Consider the following 11,889-nt stretch of genomic DNA (forward strand, 5'->3'; position numbering starts at 1 on the left):
AATATATCTATCTATATGCACAGCCTCAAACACCTCAATTATTTTTTTACATTCGAGTTCAGTGCCATTCTTGATAGCATCCCATCTCTGAAGACAATGGTGACTTGTTTTCAGAGTATATTAAAGTATTTAAATACTTTCCAGCCACTAGACTATCAGGGGAGGTTCTAATAACAACAATAATAATAACTCTTATCTTTACCAGTTTCCAAGGCATTTTCTCATGTATCGTGTTTAAATCTCACAATGAATTCCATTTTCTGGAGGAATTTGTAACTTTTTTTATATCCTAAAAACTACAATAGAATGGAAAACAGATTTTTAAATTTAATTATTATTTTTTGTGTGTGTGTGAAATCATTTTTGTCAGTCTTGCAATCTGCCTTGGGAATATGCACCCCTCGATGTCTGGGTCTCAAACCCAGAGGCTCTGACTTAACTGGCCTCTATGTCTATCCCAAGGGCGCTGGGTTTTCACAGCTCCAGGTAATACTAAAGTGCCACGTGTTGAGGGCCACATAGCTTAAATAGGTTACAGATGAAATGATTAACATCTTGATGGCTCTACCTGCATACAGGAGATTAGAGTCCTCCCTTCCGTGTCACTGGTCATTTTTTGGGGTTCCCCTGGCCCCAGAAGCACTTCATTTGGGCTCCCAACAGGTCTTTGAGAGGCAGTCACCGTCGAAGGCAATTGCCTTCGCCAGGGTTCTCTCTGGTTTTCACCTCCAGCCGAGGAGGCTGCTTGGAGCGCCCCCTGCTGCCGCTGCCGCGCGTTGAGTACCTGCTGGCGGGAAGACGGGCCTCCTGGGGGCCTGTTCCGGAGGCTTGTTCTCTCTAGGCTCCTTTTAAACAATTCCTCAGCTGCTGAGACTTGCCCTCGCCTGACTGGGAGCACAGAACTGGCTCTCCCAAGACCGTCCTTCTCCTCTTTCACCTTGGCCTCACCCCCAATGCCTTTCCTCTGCCAGCGGGAGAGGAGTGGGTGAGGGACCGGCAGGGGGAGCCGTGGGTTCAGAGGTCTATGGCTCTTGCTTCAACAGTGTTTGGACAGAACAGATCAAGGGACACCCCTTCAAGCCTCGACCCCCTCCAACCTATTTTCCAGTCGCAAGCTTTGGAATCAGTTATTTGGCTATCCTCAGCCGCCAGGACATGCTAACACCATTTTTTGTTTGTTTTTTAGCTTAACTCTTTATTACCGATCAACCGTGAGCTCCCAGATACCTCAGAATTATCCCACTGAGATGGCGTTGTCTTCAGCCGCCTGGTCAACAGGGATCTGCGGGCCTCCTACACCTCTCTCTCTCTGGGCTTGTATTTCTACCATGAAGGATACGGCTCTGAGAACTTGGAACACTATTTTATGGAAATTGGCTCAGGAGAAGCACGAGCGTCAACCTCTCTTGAAAATGCAAAACCAGCGGCAGTAGCCACTTGCTGGAGTTGGGTAAAACCCAGGACTGTGTGGAAGCCGCCATTCTGATTGTCTGTCCGCGCAGACTCCCACCTCTGTGACTTCCTGGCGACCGGCTTCCTAGACAAGAAGGTGAAACTCATCAAGAAAATGGGCAGCTACCTGACCAACCTTCACAGGCTGGCTGGTTCCCAGGCGGGGCAGGGCGAGTATCTCTTCCAAAGGCTCACCTGCAGCATGACTAGTAGCCTCCGAAGCCCAGCAGCCTTTGAGGAGCCCCTCTGGTGACAGCGCTTCTGCCTGAAGCCCCTCTCTGCAGCCACTAAGTAGCTTTTTAAGCACTCTGGAGCTCTCTCCCAAGCCTTGGACCATATGGAAACTGTAAAGCTTTTTGCAGAAAAAACAGAAGGAAAGGAAAGAAAAAAAGCCTGCATGAAGGTTATTTATCAGATCATACTTAAAGGGAAGTGATTAGTTGTGTGGCCTCAGGCAAGTCCTTTACTTCTCTGAACTCATTTCCTTTCTTAAAATGAGATGGGTAGGAAAGCAGGAAAATTGGGAATCCAAAGTAGACTGTTCTGCTTTTGATGCTTATCTTCTAGTTTAAATTCAAGGAATTATGAAGTCTTTACATCAAGGCAGGGACAGTACACGGGGCAACATCCATGGTGGCATCATCCATGGTGAGAAAGGTGTGGTTAAGAAGGTCATTCTGGAGAGAGCAGTTACCTTCACAGTAAGCTTAGGTAAGTTCATTACCCTCCCTGTGCCTCAGTTTCCTCATCAGTAAAATGGGATAATAAATATCAAACACAGATATTAACTATTAATAGTAATGACTGGGGAAGAAAATCAGAAAGTGACTAAAAAGATATTTTGCCAACACCATCCCATTCCTTTGGTAGTCCAGCATCACCCAGTTGCTTGTTACCAATGCAAACTATTGGACCTCACCCCAAACCTACTCAGTCAGAAACTATGAGCGGCAGGGCCTAGGAATATGTTTTGGAATCTTTCTGGAATCTCCAGGTGCATGCTAAAGTTTGAGGAGCACCGTTCTAAAATCTTCCTTCCCAAAGTGTGGACCAAACCCCAGAATCATTAGCATCATTTATGAACTTATTAGATAGATAGTCAGAATCTTGGGCTTCACTCTGGAGCTGCTAAATTATCATCTGTGTTTTAACAAGATCTCCAGGTTTGTTTGTTTGTTTTTTTGGCCACACCAAGCAACTTGTGGGATCTTCGTTCCCTGACCAGAAATTGAACCTATGCCCTCAGCAGTGGGAGCTCAGAGTCCTAACCACTGGACCGCCAGAGGTTTCTTGCTCCCAGATGCCCCCTCCCTCCCCTGGGTATTTCTATGCAAGTTAAATCTCAAGCAGCTCTGCCCTAGAACCGCATCTCTAATACAGTAGTCACTGGCCATTAAAATGAAATTAATTAAAATGAAATAACATTAGAAATGCAATTCTTCAGTCACACTAGCCATATTTCAAGTGTACAAGAGCCACATGTGGCCAGTGGTTACAGTATTACAGTATTGGACACTGCAGATTATAGAACATTTCCATCATCTCAGAATGTTCTATTGGACAGTGATGCTCTAGAATAATTATTGTTATGTAATTATTATTATTTTTTGTAGCCACAGAGCATCTAGATGAAGCAGATTACCTGGGACAAGGGTGACAGACTCTAAAAGTCAAGCAAGTGACATAAATGAATGAAGCAGGCCAATTATAAGAGAATCAACAGCACAAGTGCAATGGTAAGTGGCCAGTGATACTCCAGGTCCGTGGCAGGACTCCAGTTGGGAGTGCTGGGGACTGTGGTAACTTGAGAAAAGCATATTCAGATTCAGCCAATGTTGCCGTGGAAGAGGCTAAGCCTAGGCTAGGATAATTGTTTCATTTTTGTTTAAAAATCTAGACATCTGGACTTTATGTGATTCATAAATTTTGATTACTAGCCACGCATGGCTCTTATGCACTTGAAATATAGCTAGTGTGACTGATGAACTGCATTTCAATGAAATATTATTTCATTTTAATTAACTTTAAGTCAAAATTAAAAAAATGTTTTGCTTCCCTGGTGGTTTAGTGGCTTCCGTGGTGGTCCTCTGGCTAAGACTCTGCACTTCCTATGCTGAAGGCCTGGGTTCAATCCCTAGTCAGAGAACTAGATCCCATATGCTGCAGCTAAAAGGTCCCACATGCCACAACAAAGATCGAAGGTCCTGTGTGTACCTCGACTAAGACCTGGTGCAGCCAAATAAATAAATAAAAATTAATATTAAAAAAGATGAATTCAGTTCTGAGGATCCAAGTATAGTATGGTGATTATAGTTAATAATACTGTATTATATACTTGAAAGTATATGAGAGTAGATCCTACATTGGATCTACTCTCTAATGTAGAATTGGAGAGTAGAACTGGCAGTTGTGTGAGTTGGTGGAGGTATCAGTTCAGTTCAGTTCAGTTCAGTCGCTCAGTCGTGTCCAACTCTTTGCGACCCCATGAATCGCAGCATGCCAGGCCTCCCTGTCCATCACCAACTCCCGGAGTTCACCCAGACTCACGTCCATAGAGTCAGTGATGCCATCCAGCCATCTCATCCTCTGTTGTCCCCTTCTCCTCCTGCCCCCAATCCCTCCCAGCATCAGAGTCTTTTCCAATGAGTCAACTCTTCCAATGAGATAACTGGAGTTTCAGCTTGAGCATCATTCCTTCCAAAGAAATCCCAGGGCTGATCTCCTTCAGAATGGACTGGTTGGACCTCCTTGCAGTCCAAGGGACTCTCAAGAGTCTTCTCCAACACCACAGTTCAAAAGCATCAATTCTTCGGCGCTCAGCCTTCTTCACAGTCCAACTCTCACATCCATACATGACCACAGGAAAAACCATAGCCTTGACTAGATGAACCTTTGTTGGCAAAGTAATGTCTCTGCTTTTGAATATGCTATCTAGGTTGGTCATAACTTTCCTTCCAAGCAGTAAGCGTTTTTTAATTTCATGGCTGCAGTCACCATCTGCAGTGATTTTGGAGCCCCCCAAAATAAAGTCTGACACTGTTTCCACTGTTTCCCCATCTATTTCCCATGAAGTGATGGGACCGGATGCCATGATCTTCGTTTTCTGAATGTTGAGCTTTAAAGCCAACTTTTTCACTCCTCCCCACTTTCACTTTCATCAAGAGGCTTTTGAGTTCCTCTTTACTTTCTGCCATAAGCTAATGCAAAATGATGGTAATCATTTTGCAGTGTATAAATGTATCCAGTCAACTCTTTGTACACTTTAAACTTTCACAGTGTTATACCTCAGTTATATTCAGTAAAGCTTGGAAAAAAAAGGAAAAGGGGAATTTGGATGGAGACACTTAGGGGAAATGCCATGTGACTGGCAGAGGCAGAGACCAGAGTGGTACAACTGCAAACCAAGAAACACCAAGGATTGACGGCTATCCCCAGACTAGACAGAGGCAAGGAAGGATTCTCATCTGATGACTCATCAGAGGGAGCATGATCCTAATAACACCTTGATTTCTGGCCTCCAGGACCACGGGACAATAAATGTTTTTGTTGGCTCAAGTTATCTACTCTCTGGTTCTTTGTTTTGGCATCTCTGGGAAGCGAATGCATTCCATACTAAAAAGTCAAAAGAGTAAATCTTTAACTTAAACTCTTCTTTTTTGTCTTTGCTTCTTTTTTCTACCACAACATAATCTAAACATCTTCAGTATATGTTCATCTTGGGAACGATCTTCTGAATAAGGAGAATGACAGAGAACTGTCATTCTAAACAAGAGGGAGAGGTTGAGGTGGAGGGAAGGAAGGTGGGATTAGAAATCTAGACAAATGCATATGCTGCCTTACCAATCAACACAGCCTTATGAGACAGCGTTGAATTTCCTGAACAAGCCAAGCTTCTGGGCCATTGTTAGTTCCTTCTTGGGAATCACGGACGTGGCTTTTGGTCTTGGAGCTGCCATTTACTAACTCAGAAACATTGGGCAAACCATTATATACAGATGATTTAGTGAGTTGGCCAAAGAATTTGTTTGGGTTTTCATAAAATGTGATGGAAAAATATGAATGAACTTTTTGGTCAACTGAATATTTTTCTCCTCAGTAAAGTGAGGGAGTTGGGTTATACCAGGAAGCTTCCCTTGCTTGCCCTGCACTGAACAGCATCTGAACCAATCTGCACCTGCTGTAGCGCGTATCAGTCACTTGCTTGTTCTTGGTTATTGCGTATGGCTGCCATAAGACTGGGAGCTCCTTGAAGCAGGGACTGTCTTGTTCACCACCAGATCTTGTTGAGCCCCTGACGTCACACACAGCGGATCAACAAAAAGTAGTCTGTTACAATAACACTGTATTTATGATAATCCTGTACAAATCTATGGTAAAAATTTTCTTTCAGAGAGCTAGAAGAAAAGAAACCTGTGTGCATGTAACTGTTTAACTCTTTACTGTGAGAGCTGCCAGGGACTGCTCTTCCATTTTCTATTTGGCAGTCAGTCTCTGAGAGTCCCCCTCCCCGCGGTGGCTTCCTCACTGAGCTCTGACACTATTTGTGCGTTTGGTACAGTGCCCAAAGCTGTGCTGAGGACAAGTGAAGTGCTTGCTCAGGGTAGATTTTTGTATATATGTGTGCTTGATGTTTTGTGCTTTTCAATGATGAGAGTAAAGCCTTACAAGTAGTTTCAGAGAGGAAACAAGAAAGTGACACGGTACTGGAGGTGTTTAACAAGGGTTTGGAAACAAGGATTTTTCCTTTGCTCAAGGGAAGACATCAGAACTGTAGATATGCATGTATAGTTGAAGCCCTAAAGAAAAACGAGCCAGGGAGAGCACTTCAAACACAGGAGGTTGGTTTCTGCAATGAGTATCAAATGAAATCTTTCCTTAGAAGTGATTTCATTTCAGGATAAAGAGGAATTTCACGATGCACAGTTACTGTGTGAAAAATGTATAATGTGGTCTTCAGCAATTTTTGCAGAGTGATAGACACATCAAGGTGTTGGCATTTTGGTGAACTAGTTTTACAAAAAGCAAGGCTATTTCTTCATAAGGTGATTTCTAAAATCTTTTCTATTCTAAATTTCTCTGCTTATCTGAGTAGGTTTTTTTCTACTTTCAGAATTATTCAAAGTAGATTTTATCCAAGCTAAAATTTTACAGAAGACGTGAGAAGAAAATGTAAAGGCTTCTTCCAGGGGACCAATGTATTCACATCCTCCCCTAAAACAAAACTTCTTAAAATCTATGAGCTTGCATCGCCATTCCTTAGATGGCCACAAGATGGCAGCCTTGGGCCAGGAGCAGGAGACAGGTCCCCGCGCCCCCCCGCCCCGCCCCAAATGTATTTGCTAGTTGCTGTGCTGTTGGAAAAGACACCAGATTTGGCTGTTTCTTTGCTTCTGCACCTCTACAGTGTGGTTAGCTGGTATCTTTGTCCACCACTGACATTTCATGAATATAACCTAGAAGAAATCTTAAACAATCCTGCAATTTTGAAAGTTGCTCTGGGTGTACTTTGACAACCTTCTCCACCCAATTCTGGCCTTATTTGCAGTTTCCTCCACATTGACACTTTTGGAGAACGGGCCCAGAGGGAGCTCTTAATGGACTATGCTCCCCAATCTCCCCACTGCTAGCCTCTTTTCTGCATCTATATTGAATATTTTCAATATAAATTTACTTCCTATCTCAAGGATTTATGCCAGTGTTTTTTGGTCATTAGACTCCTCTCCTTCTCAATCATTAAAAAAAGTGTAGATTCCTGGGGTCACCTCAAATCTATTGAATCTGAATTTCCAACAATGAAGTGCAAGGGTCGTGATTTTAGTAATCTGTCATAGGTGATTCTTCTAATTTTTGAGAATCTCTGATATAATAAGAACCCCTTCACTGCCCTGGATTCTGGTGGGTCAATGAAGATTCTTCTTCAAATAACCTGTGAAATAAGGAAAGAGAGAAGAAGATGATTGATGATGATGATAATAATATGGTCTATGCCATAATAGACCCATATATATCTCAGAATCAGTCTGTCAAGGCCAGTATCTCCTGGGATGGATGCTGGATTATCATATTGCCAATAAAGAACAGAAAGTAACATGATTGGCTACTGCAGTCATTCAGACTGAATTTAGTTTTGCAAAAATTCGTTTAAGTGGTGAAACAAGGGGCAAGAAGGGTACTAGGGGAGAGGTGGATATATCTTGTAATCCAATAGAGTTAAATAATAAACTTCCCAGAAAAGTAGATGTTAAGACCATAAACCCTTGACTTGAAATTCATTAGCCTCTTTCCTTTGAAATTACTGTCTTATCACCATGATGCTCAATTGTTTTCGGTGAGATTCCTCCAAGAGTCAATTTCAGCAGCAGTTTTAGGGACTGGCCACTGATTCAGTATAAAGTCAGAAACTGAGCAGCAAGTACAACTAGTAAACAAAGATACAGTAAAATATAGAAACAGTAATAGTAATTAAAAAAAAGCAAATTAATAAAAGTGAGGAGCATGCCACCTGTTAAATTAGCAAAAAAAAAAGTTGCAAGTGATAACATTTAATGTAGATAAGTATTTTATGATCACAGCTTTCTTATGCATTACTGGTAGCACTAGGCATTGGCACAACTCTTTAGCAATGTAATTTAGGAATATGTATTTGGAGCCACAAAAATGTTCATATCCTTAGCTTCAATATTCTCATTCCTGGAGCTGTAGATCCTAAAGAAATAAAATATGGAAAAAACTTCTATCTCAGGGATGTACATTACATTATTTAACATTGCTGTTTAGCAAAAATTAAAAAAGGAAGCAGCCATAGTGTATCATTGCTTCATTAAATTTGATGCAGCTACTGTTTAGTACTTCCTGTTACTTTAGTACTGTTTAGTACTGTTTAGGACTTCCCTGGTGGCTCAGATGGTAAAGCATCTGTCTACAATGAGGGAGACCCGGGTTCAATCCCTGGGTTGGGAAAATCCCCTGGAGAAGGAAATGGCAATCCACTCCAGTACTATTGCCTGGAAAATCCCATGGACAGAGGAGCCTGGTAGGCTACAGTCCATGGGGTCGCAAAGAGTCAGACACGACTGAGTGACTTCACTTTCACTTTTCACTGTTTAGTTTATTACAGAGGCATTAAAAATCATGATTATGAAGACAAAGGAGAGCAAAAACCTTATGAAATAATTGTAATGAAAAATATAAAATATACTATTGTTACAAAAGAAGCAACAGGCCTCTAACGAAGTCATGAGTGCTAAGCCCACATCACCAAACTGAAACTTAGAACCTAGTCTAGTTGCAGTTTCAGTCTCTTCCAGGAATGTAGTTTTAACTGCTCAGTTTGGAATTTTCTGGTCAGCACCGTGAGGCTATCTGCCACAGGAGGCTTTTCCATCCTCCAAAGGAAGATGACGTAACCCAGTCTTTCCTTATCTCTTCCCCCTTTTGCCTATAAAAACTTTCCATCTTACATAGCTTCTCAGAGCTCCTTTCTCTTTGCTAGATGGATTGCTGCCCAATTCATGAATTGTTCAATAAAGTCAATTAGGTCTTTAAAATTTACTTGGTCGAATTTTGTTTCTTAATACTATATTAAATTGCTGTAGTCTCTCCCATTAGGAAGCTTCCATAAGCCTTTTATCCTTATCCATCAGAGGGCAGACACAATGAAAACCGCAATCCCAGAAAACTAATCAAACCGATCACATGGACCACAGCCTTATCTAACTATGAGCCATCTGTGTCGGGCCACCCATGACGGCTGGGTCATGGTGGAGAGTTCTGACAAAATATGGTCCACTGGAGAAGGGAGTGGCAAACCACTTCAATATTCTTGCCTTGAGAATCCTGTAAACACTATAAAAAGGCAAAAAGGTATTACACTGAAAGATGAACTCCCCAGGTTGGCAGGTGCCCAATATCTTACTAGAGAAGAGTGGAGAAATAACTCCAGAAAGAATGAAGAGATGGAGCCAAAGTAAAAACAACACTCAGTTGTGGATGTGACTGGTGATGGAAGTAAAGTCCGATGCTGTAGAGAGCAATATTGCATAGGAACTTGGAATGTTAGATCCATGAATCAAGGTAAATTAAGAGTGGTCAAACAGGAGACGGCAAGAGTGAACATCGACATTTTAGGAATCAGTGAACTAAAATGGACTGGAATGGGCGAATTTAATTCAGATGACCTTTATATCTACTACTGTAGGCAAGAATCCCTTAGAAGAAATGGAGTAGCCCTCATAGTCAACAAAAGAGTCTGAATTGCAGTACTTGGATGCAATCTCAAAAACAACAGAATGATCTCTGTTCGTTTCCAAGGCAAACCATTCAGTATCACAGTCATCCAAGTCTATGCCCCAACTGTAATGCTGAAGAAGCTGAAGTTGAATGGTTCTATGAAGACCTATAAGACCTTCTAGAACTAACAACCAAGAAAGATGTCCTTTTAATCATAGGGGACTGGAATGCAAAAGTAGGAAGTCAAGAGATACCTGGAGGAACAGGCAAGTTTGACCTTGGAGTACAAAATGAAGGAGGGCAAAGGCTAACAGTTTTGTCAAAAGAACGCACTGGTCATAGCAAATACCATCTTCCAACAACACAAAAGACAACTCTATATGTGGACATCACGATATGGTCAGTACTGAAATCAGATTGAGTATATTCTTTGCTGTCAAAGATGGAGATGCTGACCATATGGTCAGCAGAAACAAGACTAGGAGCTGACTGTGGCTCAAATCATAAACTCCTTTTTGCCAAATTCAGACTTAAATTGAAGGAAGTAGGGAAAACCACTAGACCATTTAGGTATGACCTAAATCAAATCCCTTACGATTATACAGTGGAAGTGACAAATAGATTCAAAGGATTAGATCTGATAGAGTGCCTGAAGAACTATGGAGGGAGGTTTGTGACAATGTACAGGAGGCAGTGATCAAGACCATCCCCAAGAAAAGAAATGCAAAAAGGCAAAATGGTTGTCTGAGGAGATCTTACAAATAGCGGAGAAAAGAAGAGGAGCTAAAGCCAAAGGAGCAAAGGAAAGATATACTTATCCAAATGCAGAGTTCCAAAGAATAGCAAGGAGAGATAAGAAAGCCTTCCTAAGCGATCAATTTAAATAAATAGAGGAAAGCAATGGAATGGGAAAGACTAGAGATCTCTTCAAGAAAATTAGAGATACCAAGGGAACACTTCATGAAAAGATGGGCACAATAAGGGACAGAAACGGTATAGACCTAACAGAAGATATTAAGAAGAGGTGGCAAATATACACAGACGAACTATACAAAAATGATTTTCATGACCCAGATAACCATGATGGTATGATCACTTACCTAGAGCCAGACATCCTAGAATGCAAAGTCAAGTGGGCCTTAGGAAGCATCTCTATGAACAAAGCTAGTGGAGGTGATGGAATCCCAGTTGAACTATTTCAAATCCTAAAAGATGATACTGTGAAAGTGTTGCACTCAAGTGTCAGCAAATTTGGGAACTCAGCGGTGGCCACAGGACTGGAAAAGGTCAGTTTTCATTCCAATCCCAAAGAAAGGCAATACCACAGAATGTTTAAATTACTGCACAATTGTACTCATCTCACATGCTAGCAAAGTAATGTTCAAAATTCTTCAAGCCAGGCTTCAATAGTATGTGAACCAAGAACTTCCAGATGTTCAAGCTGGATTTAGAAAAGGCAGAGGAACCAGAGATCAAATTGCCAGCATCCATTGGATCATCAAAAAAGCAAGAGTTTCAGAAAAACATCTACTTCTACTTTACTGACTACGCCAAAGCCTTTGACTGTGTAGATCACAACGAGCTGTGGAGAATTCTTAAAAGAGACCACCTGACCTGACTTCTGAGAAATCTGTATGCAGGTCAGGAAGCAACAGTTAGAACCTGACATGGAACAATGGATTTATTCCAAATTGGGAGAGGAATACCTCAAGGCTGTATATTGTCACCCTGCTTATTTAAGTTATATGCAGAGTACATCACGTGAAATGCTGGGCTGAATGAAGCACAAGATGAAATCAAGATTTCCAGGAGAAAATCAATAACCTCAGATACGCAGATGACACCACCCTTATGGCAGAAAATGGAGAAGAACTAAAGAGCATCTTGATGAAGGTGAAAGAGGAGAGTGAAAAAAGCTGGCTTAAAATTCAACATTCAATAAAACAAAGATCATGGCATCTGATCCCATCACTTCATGGTAAATAGATGGGGAAACAATGGCAACAGTGAGAGACTTTATTTTCTTGGGCTCCAAAATCACTAAAGATGGTGACTGCAGCCATGAAATTAAAAGACACTTGCTCCTTAGAAGAAAAGCTATGATCAACCTAGACAGCATATTAAAAAGCAGAGATATTACATTGCCAACAAAGATCTGTCTAGTCAAAGCTATGTTTTTTTCCAGTAATCATGTATGGATGTGAGAGT

General features: G+C 41.6%; 1 long non-coding RNA gene across 1 annotated transcript; it reads left to right on the top strand.

Annotated features, from left to right (window-relative positions):
* Nucleotides 1–1,010: 1,010 nt before the first annotated feature.
* On the top strand, nucleotides 1,011–3,507 carry LOC147343026 (uncharacterized). The gene is made up of 2 exons (XR_015156687.1): nucleotides 1,011–2,163; nucleotides 3,066–3,507. It is a non-coding gene; the product is annotated as an uncharacterized LOC147343026 (long non-coding RNA).
* The last annotated feature ends 8,382 nt before the right edge of the window (nucleotides 3,508–11,889 follow it).

This window comes from Bos grunniens, chromosome 28 (assembly GCF_055505025.1).
Source record: "Bos grunniens cultivar Pamir isolate PY7600 chromosome 28, Bosgru_T2T1.0, whole genome shotgun sequence".
Lineage (NCBI taxonomy): Eukaryota > Metazoa > Chordata > Mammalia > Artiodactyla > Bovidae > Bos > Bos grunniens.